An 18,745-nucleotide genomic window follows, 5' to 3' on the forward strand; every position below is an offset into this window, starting at 1 on the left:
TCATTAAGCTTAGTGACGTAACTTAGTACTTAGCAGAGACATGTTTATGAGACGCTAGCTCTAGCCGCCCGGCCTGCCTGTCCCTGATGTCTTCTTCTCGAGTAGGCATTCCTGCTCCTTGCTGTCCCCCCCCCCCCGCCCCCCGCGCCCCCGGCACGCTGCGCCCCCCTCGGATCGCTTCATGAATGGAGGAAATATTTGTCCCAGAACTTTGAGTAATTTTCCTTCCCCTTGACTTTCCGGCGATCCTCTGGTGGACCCATTACGGGCTATTGTGGGGCTCCGGGTCGGCGCGTTGCCCGTCGTTCGCACCTTACGTTGCGTCGTTGCGTTGCGTCGCTTGGGCACGGGGTTCGTTCAACCGGCGCTCGCCAAGTGGCGGCGTGCGAAATTCGAGTCCCGCTTGGGCCTCCGTTTTTGAGTCTCTTCCAAACCTGTGGGGTGATTGTTAATATTGATAGACAAAGCGATAGGCAAAGTAGACATAGAGAGTATAGAGCGATCCTATTAATTGAGACGGGTGCTTCTCATAGACTTAGAGGGGGGGGGATGACGGACTAACTGCCGAGCCTCTCGTGGGTGCCGTTAGTTAGTGCACTACTTACCTCCTTTTTCCGACCCAACCACCCATGTTAACCAATAGGATAGCTTCAATTTTCCTCTGTCTCCTATGTCTATATCGCTTTGTATATTAATTTCAATAATCAAACAATAATAATAACAACGGTAATCATCAATAATATTGATAGACAATAATGGTGGTATCCATTGCCACATATACGGCCTCTAGAAGCAGTGATCACCAGTTAGATGAAAAAAGTGTCGCCCAACTGATTTTCTTTCATTTGAGTGCCATATGAGTCCCTGGGAGCTACAATAGTGATATATCTACTTCCATTTTTTCTCCCATAAGCTAAACAATGACCTTAAAGTTTTGAATTGCTATCCAAACAAACACTCAGACTATTTACAACTGTAACGATTGTTCGCATCAGACTGTGTGATGAAATCGAACACTTTTACAGAGAACAGAATAAACAAGTCAGTTATGAGTGCAGTTTTACGTACCAAAATAGGAAGTAAGGAAACAAAATCCTACGCACATATTCAAATATATTAGTCTTAAAATATCAGTGCATGTTGGATAATATGTCTATACCTGCATATTGCGCTGCCTCCATTTATAACTGGGTGTATATTAATGGCCAAATTATACTTTTTTGGTTTTTGCAGACTAACCGTGCACCATAGAGATTATTCCATTTTTAGTAAGCTGTGTTTTTCAAGAATGGAAATTTGACGACCAGCACTGGGCTTTGTATTCACTTCGACGAGATGTCTGTAAGGAGGCCATAATTTCATACAACGAAAAATATTATGCAATTCCGCCCCCGCCCCTTTGTTTTTGGTTTTCCTAAATATTGACCGATTGAATGCGGGTCCAAGAAAATTTAAATGTCTAAAAAGTCATCAGATTTCCCTCACAAGAAGACAACAGTGGGTCGGTTATGACGAGGTGCATCAGAAAGAAAATTTAAAAAACAAATTCTGTCATATTTTTTGGGGTCTTAAAAGCTAATACACTGATTTCGACAATACGCTCATTCAAATTTCGCTGGTCATAAAAGCGGTTGCAACATCACTATCAGCGAATCACAAATTGCATGACAAACATGGAACAAAGGCCAGCATTTGCTTCATCTTTTGGTTTCGAAGTTATTTCCTTTCCGTCACTTACAACATCATAATGCAACCTTCACCTTTGCTTTTACGAGTCATCATCTTAATTAGGATCCCTCATCTTTTGATCTCCAAACTGCCTTGCCAAGGAAGAACGTCGTATGAACCTTTGAGAATTGCGAAATTTCCTTCAGGAAAATGTTTATTTTTGAGGAAAGTACTACATATTTTCCCCTGAAATTTTCAGGGACTTTAGGTGAAATTGCAAAAAAAAATTATCTGAAAAATTTGGAGGTAAATATTCATGAGTTTACGAGGAAGTTGGTGTTTTTCGAAGGAAATTTGGCAACGTCTGAAGGTTCATACAGCGTTCTTCCTTAGCACGGCAGTAAAGGCTGCTGCATCCGGATACGTTTTTTGGTCCGGCTGACCCATGCATAACGTTGTTCCGACGTGAAGGCGCATCCACGTGAGCCTTGTTTTACATTTAAATCCCTGGTTTCCGGGGCTCAGGTGAAAATAGAGTTACGTCATTTTGTAGGGGAGCGACGATATGTGCTTGACTGAGATGACGTGATCAGATGACACACATGTAAATAGCCACTCTGGAGCCACATTATTAATCCATTGTCACTTTCAGTCGAAAAGTTTTATATTGACAGAAGAGGAAATGTTAATAATTTCATCATCTGCCCGTGTCAAAGGTCGAGAGGACACGAAATTGAGCACATCGATGGATCAGAAAAATCTCTCCTACCTTCGGCTGTGTTACTCACGTAGTGCTTGAACCACCATTACGAATAAGATAGACGCAAACAAACACAATATGGAAATAAAGCTAGGGAAAGGATGCTCGTCTACGACGGCGCAGAGATACAACTATTCGTACTTGATGGATGTCCGTGCTGCATCTGAAAAATTGAAGGCGCGATGACGCGAAGCGTGAGTTCTCAATGCTCTGAAATATGCTGTCAATGAGGTGTTGTTCGGATTCGGAAGAAAAGTTAAAAAAGAGGCCCGAACACATCTCTCCTACCTTCGGCTGTGTTGATACTCGTTCTTTCTTCTTTTTTCAGGTTCTTTGTCTGATTCTTTTTTAGGATGGACTTGCAGACCCACGCCCTAAGCTCGTGTAAACTGCAGCACTGGCTCGGTCCTTTTGGAAATGATGGTGCTTGGATGCGTCTAGTGGCTTTAATTAGTTATGTTTTTTTTTAAAAATTCAGAAGTCTGTCGGTTACTTCGATGCGTTCAATTTTGCAATTTTCACGCTGTACGATTAATACACTTTGAACCTGAAAATAGCGTAGACTTGTGCTGCTTTGCTAAAATTTTCTGAACCCCTCTCCACGTAGGGGATGCCCTACCGGAAACGTCACATTACGCTTCTTGAACCAGCCAAGGGTCTACGCCCTCAAATGCGAGCCAGTCCGACCCTGAAAATATCCACCTCAAAAAACTAGATTGAATGAAGATGTATATATTCGCAGCAAATGGACTCATTTCCGTAAAGTAGTCCAATAATTCCCAATAATGACCCAAATTTCTATTAAATGCTTAGTCGTTAAGCGTACTCTAGAATACATTGAAAACACACGAAAACAAACAATTCAATTTGCACATTAGGACATTAGAATATTTTGAAATCTTGATCGATATGGGGGGTGAAACACGAAGTAACTCAATTTTTCGGTTGATTCTGCTTTTGTACCAATTTTCTCTTCTTTCCTGAGCAAAATTCAACGCAAATTACACCGATATCAACATACAATTTGAGTTACCTTGTGCTCCGCTCCTCATGTTAACCGCAAGTGACCCAGTAGAACACATGTTTTTCTCAAAGCACTTGTGTTTCTCAAACCTTTTAATTTCTGATCCAATTATTTTGCTAAGTTTCAACAAAAGTTGTCGGTATATTTGAAAGAGACACTTCCTCGGGAAAAAACGAAGATTATTAATAAGCGTAACAAAAATTGCCCCTACTTTACGTGACGCTGTTTTTGTCTTGGAATAATTTCCTTTTCAATGAAGAGGAGTATTTTATTTAATGACCACGTAAATGATACCAAAGAGGTTAATGTTGCGACGCTAGAATTGCGTTGTGGTTTGGACCTGAGGTCTGCCTGCTAGATGAGGGTTCTCGTTAGAAGCTTAGACTCTTTGATTCTGAAATTCGAAAAGAGGACTGGAGTCTTGGAAAATATAGGGATTCGTTTTCGCAAATCTAATTCTTTTTTCCTTTTTTTTCAGGAATCGCTGACCGAAGAGGACCGAGATGATTTTAAGACATGTATCAAATCTATCGCATTGGTCGTCGTCAGATCAGAACAAGTCCTTAAAAGGCACAAGCAAGAAATACTTGCCCCCACGCAGTTGCCAAAACTTACCGAAGATATCTACTTCATCAATCTCACACAAAATAATCAGAATAAAATCCGAAAACCATGAAATTTATTTTTTTAGTTTTCACCGGCGTTTGAGTGAGGGGCTTGGAGGACATGGCGCATAAGTACAGTTTTTGCTATTTCAAGAAATACTCGTTTAAGGTTTCAAAATTACATGGAACCTTATGGCAGAATGGAAGTTTAAAATCACTTTTTGATGCTTTTAGGTTGGATTTCACTTGTGAATAATTCGCGGAATATACCTTCAAACTAGTTATAGTTGAATTCATGAATATCTCAATTTTTCCAAAAAGTACACTTATGCGGTTTGTTCTCCAAGGCCCTAAATTGGTTCTTTCATAATCGTGATTATCCCACCGCTACGATTGTTACTTTTATTGGCAGTCTCACCATTATCTGATTTATTTGTAGTCTGAGATGGCAACCCTCGTCAAAACGGCACAATCACCACGAGCCAAGTCTGCCTTGTTTAGGGAAATGTCTCATGAACATCCGGTCATTACCTAAGTTTTTCTTATAGATAACAAATTTTCTGGGACAGTTGTTGTTCTATTCTGACTAAAGTTTTTAGAGAGTTTTAAGTGCAATTTAACTCAGTGTTTTGCACATTTTAAGGAGTAATACACTGAAAAAAAAATCTCGGTGTATTTACGAAGAAAATGGTAAAATTGCCAAGAATTCAGGGTCCTATTTGATCCCAGTTTTTTCTTGGTAAAATTACCATTTATGAAATTGGTAATTTTACCGAGATTTCTCGGTAAAATCATTGAACTTTCTCGGTAATTTTACTGGACCCCGGTAAAAACGCCAATATTTTTTATCGACTGTGGTAGAATTACCGAGATAAAATGGCAAAGTTACCGGGAATTGATTACCAATAAAACTGGTATTCTTAGCTGGAAAAAACAGTAAAAATACCGGTTTTTAGGTAAGCTTACTAGTCTGTCTTCGTAAAATTACCAATAATTGGTAAAAAAAGTGAGATGGTAAAGGTACCGACGGGCCTTGGTAAAAACGCCGAGAATTTTTTTTCAGTGTATTCATCATTTTCTTCGAAAGTATATATTTTTAAATTGAAAAATTTGACAAATTTCGGTTGCTCATACGACGTTGCTTCTTAGTACAGAACGCTCTTCGACGAGGATGAGAAACAATAAGAGAGTAAATGCAGAGAGTTATTAGGATGAAACGATGATGAATTTACCTTTGATGAGGAATGTGGACGCGTATCCACGATTAGTTTTAAAAATGACTCCACATGCTAAAAACTTTTCTAAAGGGCAAAGTGGATGATCGATGGAACGTCCATAATTTGCAATGACAAATTTTTCTTCATAATTTCCTTGAGATGAAACAAAGACACGGGTGATCCTCTTGGAATCTGAAAAATTTTATTCCTCCAGTCTTACTTTTTGATTGAAGAGAAATACCTTTTGACCGCGGGTGCGATTTGCAAGTTTCCTGATCTATCTCAAGTAGTACACAAATTAAGTGTGCGAAATTTTTGAATTCTATATTAGCCGAGGCTTATGCACGAACATTCTCCTAAGTGCTTATTGATCCAATAGGAAAAGTATGAATTGAAACACCGCGTTACATTTTCATCTTTAAAATTATATCTCATTGAAAGCGACTAATGCTACAGAGAGTTCGAAAAGCAATTTCTAACCCAGTATTCGACGAATATGTCGAAGGCAACAAGTCAAATCAGGCATTTTATCAAATGCCCAAGCCGATGGTCAAATTTTGACAGTTTACGGAATTCTGTAAATTTATGGCGAGGAGTTCAAAGGTTTTAAATATTTTGTGATGAGTAACTCTTCAAATCCGCGAACTCTCCTTGTTCCTTCCTTTTTACATACCCTTAGTACATTCAAATGTTAAAATTTTAAAAATTCTATTCTTTGTGGCGTGCTGAAAATTTCATGAGGAATAAGCATTGAGGATCTTAAAATCGTTTAAAATACTATAGTACGCTGCACATTTTTACAAAGAATTCTTTCTTCCAGGAGCAACGAATTATTTTGTCTACAATTAGAGTAAAAAATCAAAATTTCGATCCATGTAAGAATATTTGACTGTTTGCCTAGGCATTTGACAAAATGCCTGATTTGACTATTTGCTTTCGACATGTACAAATTATAACAATAATAAAATGAGATACAAATGACGTCATTTTTATTTTAGACATTCAACTACTGTTAATTATGAGTACCTATTATATTCTCTTATTAAGGAGTGGATCATCAAACGTCCCATTGTGTGATAATAATTTATGTAAATTTTTGACGAGAAAACAAATAACGAAAGGTTTTGTACCTTGTTTACATCTTGTTCAGTGCGCTTACAGTTTACCTAATCCTCTCAACAAATACTGCCAATCGGTTAGTTGCGCTGGTCACAGAACAGTGATTTGGTGGTAAAAAATTAAGTAACTATGATCTGTTAAAACGCCAAACTTCGACCTGCAATATTAACAGAGATGTCACCCATCGAAAAACACGGCATATAATACCTTCCACCAAAGTAATACTTACATTGGTTTCTTCTACATTGGTTTCATCAATCAGTGATACACGCTTTTGCACTGGTTGCTCGACGTAAAACAGATGAATTCATCGAGGTGGAGAAACCACAGCATGCGCCATCGCGGTGGATGACGTCATACGCCGCTAGATGACGGTGGATGACGTGTCTTTTGATGGGTGATATCTTCGTTAGAATTGGACGTAGAAATGTGACGTTTGGACTCTTCTTAGATATTTTAGATTCTTACACATAATAATACATTATCAAAAAACGATTCCGGGGCTAGCGCAACTGGCCCATTTCAAAACTCTCGAGGCTACAATTTCCCGCTCAATTTTAAACCATATTTAAGTTTTTCCTGAGTAGCAGTGAAGAATGCGAAGGCGAGAAGCTTCCGGAACGTAGTTTATTCCTATAATTCACTCCCCCGTAAAACCAAAAATCCTCCCTCTCCCGAAAATATGTGTCCATATTTTTTATCTGGAAACCCTTGTCTCTTACCTGAGAGTATAGGTGAGCCGTCAGGACTAAAACTGTGGACTCTCCTGGTCCCATCCTCGAAGCAGTGCCGTGGCGTGCTTTGCGATACATCGACTGATCTGCCATTTAAACCTATGGGAACGGATCGATAAACAGGGTCTTCCTTAATAATCGATTCTTTACCACAGCTTCACATGGGGGAGATATCGATGGTCGATCATTCACTCTGTATTTTTTCCCTGGGATTTTGTCAAAAAAAGGGCAGCCTCCCTCATGATTGCGTTTCCTGAAACTATGCGGACGACAAGGGCAATAAATAAATGAAAAATAACAAAAATAAATAAGTGAAGGAGGCGAGAGAGAAAGGTGGATCGGGCCCCCTGCAGCGCGCAAGTCAGGAGAAAAATCAAATTTATATCCAGCCTGGCTGGTTATCGCCACCCCAACCCTTCTCCAGGTACCTCTGGACCCTCTCTCCTCGCCAGGCCGGGCGACCGAATGGCTAAATGGGTAAATTGACCCGCGCTCCGGCATGGAGGAAAAAAGGGGATAGAAAAAATCTATCGTCTCAACTGACCACTTTTTTGTGTTCCCAACTCAATCTCAAAGCTGGGGACCCAGCATCCAGTTTGATCTGTCGATCTATTAGGTTGTCGGGCTCTCTAGCTCTTTCTCGCGTTATGTCCTGATGTTGTCAGATCACGGTTTCTCATCAAGAGGGGAGAAAAAAACTTCCAGTTCACCAGGAGGGAACTAGATTCTTTTTTTAGAAAATAAATCTTCTGCTCTTGTCGAAGTCTGTTTTGTATTTCTCCTAAAGATAAGTATTTTTTTTTAACATTTTTATATTAATAAACTTCAGGAGCTTTGTCTCTTAAAATTAGACCAAATTTCCAACGGTCCGGTCGGTTACAGAATATATTCTCAGTGAAATTGTGAACAGACTCATCAAGCCGTCACCTTCCGGTTAAATTATGAAAAGCGTCTTTTGTGCCAGATAAAGCACGGTAGTTTCCTCCCGGCATTTTTCTTAGCCTTTCATTTAAGTCTCCTAGAAAATCTTTGATCTGGCTACTGAGATGATATAATGGCAAAATTCAGATGGTAAATTACTAAAATATCCTGCAAGCATACAGGTAAAGCGTGGTACGTTTTCCCCGGCATTTTTCTTATCCTTTCGTTCAAGTCTCCGAGAAAAACTCAGATCTCCTCCGCGCCACAGTCTTGGAGCACCCAACAATATGTGTCATTTTAAGGTGGCTGCATGTGATTGTGCAGATGTTGCCTACGACTCGGTACTTTTAAAATTTCCAAGGAATTTTCCAGGTCCATTTCACGTTCCGAAACGTTTCATTACGCAACAAAGCGGCACCATTAACATCTTGGAAACAAAATTGGAGGAGATTGGTGAATCTAAAAGGTATGATTGGATGTTGAGCTTTTCATGTAAGAATTTAGCATTTTGCAAAAAGGAACTACATCATTACGGAAACAACGTATGTACCATTAGTCTCTCTACAGAGACAGGTGCTTTTACCGATAGGTCAGAAACTTCAGTTCCTTGAGATAAAATGATGTCCAAATGTCCCATTTTTTACAAGAAATTCCCTGTGAAATACACTGTGCGGACGACGCGATCCAGTGCGTCAAATCATACTCTGGTTCTCTCCACTTCAGTCTCGTCAATCAGTATCATGTGGACGTATTTATGCTAAAAGGAACTATACATATAGCGTTTGCGTGCAACATAGTTCCTTTTAGAATAAATACGTCCATTTTAATGGCGAAACTTCAGTGTCCAGCGACCGGACTCCGCTGTCTCGAGGCATCGAGGACCCTTCGGGAAAGGCGGAATTTGGCACGTGTCTGAGTCCGGTCTGCAAGAAAAAACGCGGATCTACATTGCGTATCCGTTGCAGTTGCGTGGTTTCAGCACTGACGTCAGACGAGCCGGGCGAGTGGCGCGACACCTGGTCTCGAAAGAGACTCTCAACATTCAACGGCCGAGGGGCAACACTGCCCTGCTCAGTGATAACGCCGTATGAGGATTCGCATGTTGCCAAACTTCGTCTCAGAAAATATTCAGTTTTGGAAAAAAGTTATGAATACTTTTTCTTGAAACTTTCAGACTTTTAAGAGCGAATCACGAACGAAGTCCTCAAAAAAATCGGAGGGGAAATATCAGGAAATTTTTCTGAGAATGCGTGATTTGTAGAGGGAAATTTGGCAACGCTTGGCGGCTCCTACGGGGTTTTTTCTTAGGACGGCAGAGCAGGCAACACTCATCGATTGAAACTTGGGAGCTTTATTCGGGTCGTCAGTCCAGTCCACCATTGATGGCCACTCGAACCAACGCCTGTTGCCGGTTTGGCCGACTCGAATAACATTCTGCAGCAAATCCAGTGTGATCGAAAATTTGTGTCGAAGCATAGCGAGGACCAAAGTGTGAAACCTCGTATCTCCGTTTGCAAAGTTGCGGACTATTTGTCATACTTTAGTTTTTATTCGGAAAAGTAGTCAGCTTTATTCTTTGACAAATTTTCTGATTTGTCCTCTCTATCGGCAGAATATCCTGTATATATTTCAAGCTAAAAAAAGGCACGATTTTCATGGAAAAAATGAAATAGGAGCAGAAATTTTGAATCACCGCGATGGAGGTACGTGCTTTCGCACTTTAGGGATTCATTTCTACAATTTTGTGTGGAGCACTTAATTCGGCTTCAGTGGCGTGGCGTGCTTTGCGATACATCGATAGATCTACCATTTAAACCTATGGAAAAAATCGATTAACAGGGTGTTCGCAACGAACACCTTACTAATCGATTCTTTACCACAGCTTTAAATGGGGAAATATCGATAATCGATCATTCACGCCACGCCTCTGTTCGGCTTGCGATGGTTCTATCATGTGTCTCACGGCAGTTAGTTTTGATGGTTGTTTCTTTTACTATAACAAATTACTTTTTTTACCCCACAACAGATTAAATACTTCCTTCCTTTTTAAAAAAAACGCGCGAAATAAAATGTATGAGTATTTAGCGTCTTGACCAATCAGGAGTCGCTATATTCTCATTACAATCAAATAAGGGGTAAAACAAAATCTCCACGTTGAAAAAAAGTCTTAACACTAGGTATTTGCGGCTAATATCAACATGATTATCACTTCTTGCAAACCGCGGTAGATGAGGTCGTTCAGTGGGAACATGCATGCCGTAATTTCCTTAAAATTGATACCATCGAACAGATGCATATCGACGGTGAAACTACAAAACCACGTATCTCGGTTTGCGACGTCGCAGACTTCCTGTCATACTTTATTTTTTAAATGAAAAACTATTTAACGTCCAGCCTTGAAAATTTCTGTGATTTTTCCTCTTCGCGCGGAGAAAATTCTGTGAAAATTTCAAGGAATGATATTGATTTGGTCTACTTCCAAAAAATAAAATGTGAGCGTAGATTTTTAAACACCGCAAACGAGATACGTGGTTTGGTAGTTTCACCGTCGATATATACTTACACCAGTTGTTTTTGCATGTACAACTCAGTACTGACTGCTAAACGGAAAGCTGCGCAATCATTAGTAATACAATTTTAACGTATGTTACCATGTTGTTGTCAAGAAAAATAACATTTCAAAATATTGAAAGCCATGTCTTTTTTTTCCTCAACGGTATGTAACTTCTGAAACCCAATTATGTGACAAAGCAACTAACCCTCCTCCTCAGTTGCAAGTTAAAAGTGGACAGACTTTAGGAGAAAGGAATCAGCCGATTTGGCTCTTCACAAAAGCAACAGATTTTTTTCTTGATCTGTTTAGGTCACAAGGGGCTATTATCTCGAAGAAAAATTACCTACGATCTCTTTAAGGCACCCTGTCCATAATTTCCTCATTGAATTTCTTCTTGAGACAGCTGAAATTCCTTTTGTCTCAATCAGATTATGGTTGTCATTTTAAGACTGTCACTAGGATAACAAGAGCTCTATAAAGTTTCCTCAAAACCTGATGAACTGTCTACGGCATGGTGTTACTTATTCGTAACAACGAATTTTTTTTTTTTTTTTTTTTTTTTTTTTTTTTTTTTAAATTTAATTACCCCTTTGTGGCAGGATGCTGCAAAAGTGTATCAGCGTTTCTTCTTTTTAATTATGAAAAAAGAAAATTCGGTACTCTATGTTTTTACAAAATCATAGAGATCCAAAATGAATTCATGCCATAGCAGTTTAACAGAAAATCCCAGGGAGACTCTGAGAAATTTTTCTCCGTGACAAACGTGCCCATAAACTTGGATATTTTCTGCTAAAGTTTATTCAAATTTGAAAAAGGAGCCTCCAACTTTGAAAATGTAAACCTACATTGGGAGTCACCCGGTCTCCAAAGTTTGGCAACTAAGAACTTGGCAGCGAAGTGAGTGCGACAGGCCGGAGGGACGGCTGTCCGATGACAAGTTGCCAGGCAGTGGTCACCGTCACTGGTCACCAAGCTCCGTAACCTAACTCCCCTTCCTCCCCGTCACCCCACACTACGCTGCCGTGCTAGGGAAAAACGCCGTATGAACATTTGAGAGTTGCCAAAGTTCCTTCGATACGATTTTCATTTGGGAGAAATATTATGAATATTTTTCCTTGAAATTATCAGGAACTTTAGGTGAAATTGCGGGCAAAAGTATCTGAAAAATTGAAAAGAAAATATTCATAAGTTTACCAGGAAATCCGCCTTATATCAAAGGAAATTTGGCAAAGTCTTGAGGTTTATACGGCGTTTTTTCTTAGCACGGTAGACTATGAGACAGCAAGCACTTCGCGGCGCGCGACCGAAAAAAATCTCCAAAAAAACTGCTAAACCGTTCATTCCTGAGAGCCTCCTTCCGTGTACGACTTCCACGCCAATCTCGCTATTAAGCCATCATCTCTGAGGATTGCAGTTGTTTTATGACTTTGGCTTGAAGAAATCCACAAACGCCCGATTAAGTGGATTTTGCTTAAACTAGTTTCAGCGAAATAACCCGCGGCGAGGGGTTCACCGACTTAATGAAGCCTTTGCTCTCATTGATTCAGAAATATACACGCTTTTGGGAGACTGTCACACTGAAAAAAAATTCTCGGCGTTTTTACCAAGGTCCGTTGGTACCTTTACCATCTCACTTTTTTTTACTAATTATTGTTAATTTTACCAAGACAGACAGGTAAGCTTACCTAAAAACCGGTATTTTTACAGTTTTTTTCAGGTAAAAATACCACTTTTATTGGTAATCAATGCCCGGTAACTTTGCCATTTTATCTCGGTAATTCTACCACAGTCGATAAAAAATATTAGCATTTTTACCAAGGTCCAGTAAAATTACCGAGAAAGTTCAATAATTTTACCGAGATTTCTCGGTAAAATTACCAATTCCATAAATGGTAATTTTACCAAGAAAAAACTGGGATCAAATAAAACCCTGAATTCTTGGTAATTTTACCATTTTCTTAGTAAATACACAGAGATTTTTTTTCAGTGCAGGGACAAATAAAGAAGAGGCCCTCCGCAGTCCGCACTCATTTTTTGGTGACAGTAAGCTTTTACTTTCTTGGATTCAACGTATTTTACTGAACAGTAGGCCACAAGACAAGGTACAAATTTGAGCATTTGCATAGTCAGTAATTACCTCCTTTGTCCCTTGCAGCCACCCGCTTCCACCAATTGAATTTCTCGATCCAATTTCTCTTTGTCTCTTTTAAGTATCGCTTAGTCTATCATCTATTTAAATGGTCAGCCCGCTGATGTTTTGATTTTAAGACTATTCCAACTCTTAGCGATGTGCTGTTTTAACGAGGAAGAGACTAAAATCATCGAAAACACGTTTCTAATGCTGGTTTGGTAAACAAGAGCCCGTGATCAAACTTTACCACATGGTGATAAAATTTCCTGAGGAACGTTCTATGACTAATGTCCTGATCAGATTTCTGATCAGCAAATCAATGGTCACCCCCAGGCAATATTGGATTGGCACATTTGGTGTTTCAAAAGTAACTCACCACTAGGTCCGGGCACCACTCAACTCTAACTTCTAGACAATATCGAGACAGACACTTGACATTCTGTGAGTGCGCCTTGGTTGAAGTGAGCGACTTTTGGGATCCTTCTAGTTGGACCTCTCTGTAACACACGGAGCAAAATCTATGGCTTTATAAACCGATTGGTGGTTCATATGGAACACTACTAATAATCGTAAATGAACTATAAATTCTCGTTGTTTGAATCATACTAAGGTACCTTGTACCATAAGGTATCTCATTCCATCACTGAGATATAAGTCCTCTTATTGCATGCTGCCCTTACTACTATTAGTGGTGTTCCATATGAACCACTATTATATGCTCATTGAAGAACAAGATCCCTAAGGTTCATAGGGGTCGTTGGGCATTTTTGAATCACACTGTGTTGATTCTCTATCGACAAGGATGTGGATCCCAACCTCGCACTCAGCGGACATCAACCTATGTCGTCACCTTTCCGGTGAGTACGATTTCCTTTCCGGACGAAGGGTGTCGGAAGAGGGGGGGAGGGGGGTCCGTTCCCAAAACTTTCTCGGACCGGACGGGCGGGTCGCGTGTCATAACGAGGAGCTCTCCTCTGTCCGAAACGGATCCGTTGACCGATTCCGGTGACGGCGACGCGACGACGTGGCCCAGCGGGGGACGACGGGCACGTATTTGGCACAGGGTGATGAGCCGCGGCGACGCTCCGGCCCGGCCGGCGTCGTCGTCGGTGCACGATGTGCGAGGACGCGCCGCGACGCGACGCCAGCTTCGGATTTCGATTTCAAGATCGGCCCCACACCCGATTCCGATTCGGGGACTCAGACGTCGATGCCAAGTTTCTCATACATTCTCAAAAAACCGCGAGACTGAAAATTTGAAAAATTGTTGAGCAATCAGAGACAAGAGACCCTCTCCAGCGGGCCGATTATTGAAATTTAGTGTTTGTCGGGCGGACATAGATCGTCACCTTCCAGGCAAAGTATAACAAGCGCCATGCGATGTTTCAAAATTTCTGCCGCCATTTTATTTTTTTACTGAGAAATTGTTGGTTGAATCTGTTTGAAAATTTCACTAAATTTTATCGGCAGCACAAAGAAAATTCGGTAAAATTATCGGACAGCTTCGTTGAACAATTTCTCTGTAAAAAAATATAATGGCGGCGGAAATTTTTAAACGTCGCATGGCGCTTGTGATACTTTGCCTGGAAGGTGACGAGATGACATGGGATAAATGGCGAGGCGTGATTGGTCGGCTATGTCTTATCGCTGCTTTGTCGTGCCTTTGTCAGGTGGAATGGACGACATACTGTCGGAAACTTAAGAGGTACCGATAGCTTGTCGTGAGTTCAACCCGACATAGGCACGACAAAGCAGCGATAAGACATAGCCGACCAATCACGCCTCGCCATTTAACCCATGTCATCTACGTCCGCCTGACAAACACAAAATTTCAATGATGGCCTCTTGGCGACAGGTGGAAGCTTTTACTCCCGGGGATTCAACACTTCCTTACGGACAATTGTAAAGGAGCAACAGCAATAGTCATCACTCTTTTTTGGCTGTTGAAGTGTTGACCCACCTACATGGTGCGGATGATGAGCTTCGGGTGACGTCATGAGCCAAACGAGTTTCCCAAAATTTGGTTTGTTTGCTGAGCGAAACAGCCGGCCGATTATTGAAATTGATAGACGAAGCTATAGACAAGAAGGCAATAGGGATATGGAGGAATCCTATTGGTGGAAGCGGGTGGTTGCAATAGACAAAGGGGGTAGGTAATAGACTAACTAACGGCAACTGATAAGTGACCCGACACTTAGTCTATCATTTTCCCTCTTAGTCTGTAAAAACCACCAGTTTCAACGAATGGGATCGCTCCATGCTCACTATGTCTCCTTTGTCTGTAGCTTTGTCTATCAATTTCAAAAATCTGTCTGCGGCCAAGACGTTGTTACATATCAGCCAAGGGGGTAGGTCAACAGATGATTGTTGAAGTTTCGAAAAGCCTCCACCTATCACCAAGAGGCCTGATACACTTTCTATCAGTAACAACTCTTATTTTTGCTCTAGCAAAAGTTTGCAACAGGCCCATTCTGTGGCCACCACAAATGTGTGTGGATCGTCAATGGAACTTGATCGAATTTTCTCTTTTCTTTTCAAGGTGAAGCGGTAACACTGTTCGCAATGGACGATGAGAGCCGCGCGCGGCTGTGACACGGATTCCGCGCGCGGTGACCGCTGCAGGTGCGAGCTGCAGCACGGATTTTGATTTTCGGCCACCGAGGCCCCCGCCACAGCCCCCGAACGTGAGACATAAAGCTGAAACTGAAATGGGGAGACACATCTTAACGGGACGTTAATATGTGTCTCCTCGTATAAGTTCCAACGCCGTCAGGGTCTTTGATACGTCATGGCGGATGATCGACGCAGTTGGTTAGGAGAATGGGCCACTAGATAAGGTACGAATTTAAGCAATCTGATACATGTTTCTTAACCAGAATTTCACGTAGAACACGATTCGCACAACGAAAACTAATGAAACCAACTCCTAACGAAGATATTAACGTTTTTATTTCACATTGGTTTCGAGGAATTTGAACTGCCCGCTCACAAGAAACTCAAAGCTCTACGTGAGTCAAATCGCGCACTACAACGGCTTCAGCAAGCTTCTCAATCGAGCAATGTTCATTTCACACCATGTGTTTTCAAACTATGAGTAATTTGCTATAGCTAAGCCAAAGCGTCAAGATTGAGGTTGCCAGATTTTTTATCGCAAAGACGTTCATGATAACGTTAAGTGCGCGATGTGAATCACGTAGAGCATTGAGTTTTCATGAGCGGGTGGTTTGAATTTACGCACCAAGAATCATTGAATATCTTCGTTAGGAGTTGATATCGGTAATTTTCGTTGTGCGCATCGTGTTCTACGTACAATTTTGGTGAAGAAACATGTATCAGAATGCTGAAATCCGTACCTTGTCTAGTGGTCTATAGTGGTTCTCAGGTTCCACAGAGCTATGTCAGCAGTACTTTAAGGAATAGAATAAATTGAGCCTCGGTTGGTATTAAAGACTTAACAAAATGAGGATCATAGTTCTTGGAACTGATCATTTCCTTAAGAGGTTCCATATCAACAATAAAACTATAAAAAAGCGTATCTTGGTTGCAAAGTTTCGAAATCGCTGCTCCTACTTCATTTTTTAGACCGAACCAACAGATTTCACAGAATATAACAGATGAAGATTTCACAGAATATTCTTTGCAGAGAAAAGAAAAATCACTGGTTTTTTCACAAAATGACGTTCAGTTGTTTTCCATGTAGAAAATGAAGTACGACAGGAAGTCTGCAACGCCGTAAATCGAGGTACGCATTTCTGAAGTTTCACCCTCGATGTGGTTTACATTGATCGAGAAAGTTTAAAGGAATTATTTAATAACGCATCATGAAAATGACGATTTTAATTAATTTTGATTAAAATTTGATGTATGACTTTGAAAATAGATCATTTCGAGAAGCTGTAGTGAGTTGATCCTGTAAAAAATTAAAATACAAAAAAGAAAGAATTTTGCAAGTTTCGACACTTGAATTGATGAGAACGAAAACACACCAACTCGGCAACTCACAAATGCTCGATTTTCATTACAGAGAGTCAGTTTTCATAAAGGCCATTGAAGTTAACGCATCGGTTCCAACTTGGACAAAGAGTCCTAAAGTACTTGTCTTTTGGCACCAAAAATTTTTTCTTGTACTAACTTCTTCAACTACTGTGCAGTTTTGTGTGTGTCTTGATTAATTTCATTTTTTCGAGTTAGTGTGTTTTCGTTCTTACTGATTCAATTTTAGGAAAGGTTTGCACTTACCTAAAAGTTCGTCAAATAATAGATTCTTATATTCCTTTTTTTTATTTTTGGCAAGAAAATTTTCCCGAAATTATTTAGTTGAATGGCACTCTAGATGCATTCAAATTGCTCTAACCATGGTGCGATGTTAAATATCTCATTACATACATACGTAGAAGCCGCTTTTACAGCGCGACTCCCAGCTTAAAGTCCCCTATCCTCCCACAGCCCTTCAGGGAGTTAACACTCCCCCATTTCTTATAAAACCCCCTGTCGCCACCCTTTCACTGGGCGTCCTCCTCAAATATCTCATCAAAGCTCCCATAATCACGATGTAAACCAACGATGGCCTCCTACGGAACGACTCTGCGAATCCGGATCCAGCTATTATGTTATATTTTTATTCCTTCCCGGATAGTTCATTATTATGTCTCCACTTTACATTACACTTTCATTCCTGCATCATAAAATCACTCATCAGCTTCATAATCAGCACAATCAGTAGCCGACCGGCGCGGCGCGGCGACAGACTTGTCCCTTTGAGCCACTCTGTGGGGCCCGATCAAGTCTTCACCATCGAAATCGGCCGTTAACATGCCAGCTCAGACACCGACCAATCATAGCGTCTAATTATCTGTCATTTGTCTCTAATAACAACAATTATCTGTCTAATTATTTGCAACGGTCCGGGTCTGCGAGTAGCTGAAGACTGCCCTACCGCACGAATTTCTCTGTTAGATCAATGACGCGTCTGTATGCGCCTTGCCTGGGTTTCTATGCTAATTCTAGCCACGTTAGCTCCGGTGATTATTAGATTTGCATTTTTGAAAGGTTTTTGTTGAGGAGATCTTTCGGAGCTCCTGACGAGGTCTTGCTTGTGTTAAAAACTTGGATGAAAATGGAGGACTATTCAGTCAGTAGAGCTAGTGGATTCAATGGAGAATTTACACGCAAAAATGTGATTGCTTCATCTGAGAAAACTTTATGAGCTGAACTCCCAGTATTTTTCATAATTTTTTTCTGACATGGGAAATTATGAAAAAATATTTTAAAATGAGAAAATATGCCGCCTGGTGACGTCATCTGGCGGCATTTTCCATTTGAACACGTGTATTTTAGCAGATTAGGTTATTTTGTCATGTTTCCTCCAATAATTGTCAAATTAAGGAACCAAGGATATCCTCGTACTCAGTTTCCATAGCAGTATCATTTTGAAGATGAAATTTAAAAAATTTCAGACACCTGCAAATACTCTATTGATTATTTCGATGGCTAAAGTCTGAAACCACGCATCCACGATGAACAAAATAAAATCAGTCAGAAAATCAGAGCTTTAAAAAGGGGGAAAACTTCAAATACGGTTTCAAAATTTCAATTTACACACTCGTAGTTCAAAATGTCTTTATTGTAGTCAAAAATACACACGAAAGTGTACTTCCAGGGTGTAATTAAATCTTTTATCATCACTCTCGATGGCTTTATTACGGAGTGCTCGATCGCTTGGTGCACCCACGACGCTATCACCTGCAAGTTTTGAGTGTGCGTTTCGGGAAAACATTTCGTGAAAAGTGAGCAATTAAGGTAGGTAATGGGCAGAGATTTGATGATTGCTTTCGGCGGGGACCTTGTCACCTCGATCAGATAGCCACTGCGGGCTCATTATAAAGTATAAACTGGGGGTTGAGTAAATAAAAGTGCCAGTTTCTTCAATGGAAACCTCAGCGTTGTCAAATTGTCTTATTTCCCACGGCATTTCTGAGAAGTTTACCTGTAGAGGTTACCTGTTTTTTCATG

Source organism: Bemisia tabaci, chromosome 7, assembly GCF_918797505.1.
Source record: "Bemisia tabaci chromosome 7, PGI_BMITA_v3".
NCBI classification, from domain to species: Eukaryota; Metazoa; Arthropoda; class Insecta; order Hemiptera; family Aleyrodidae; genus Bemisia; species Bemisia tabaci.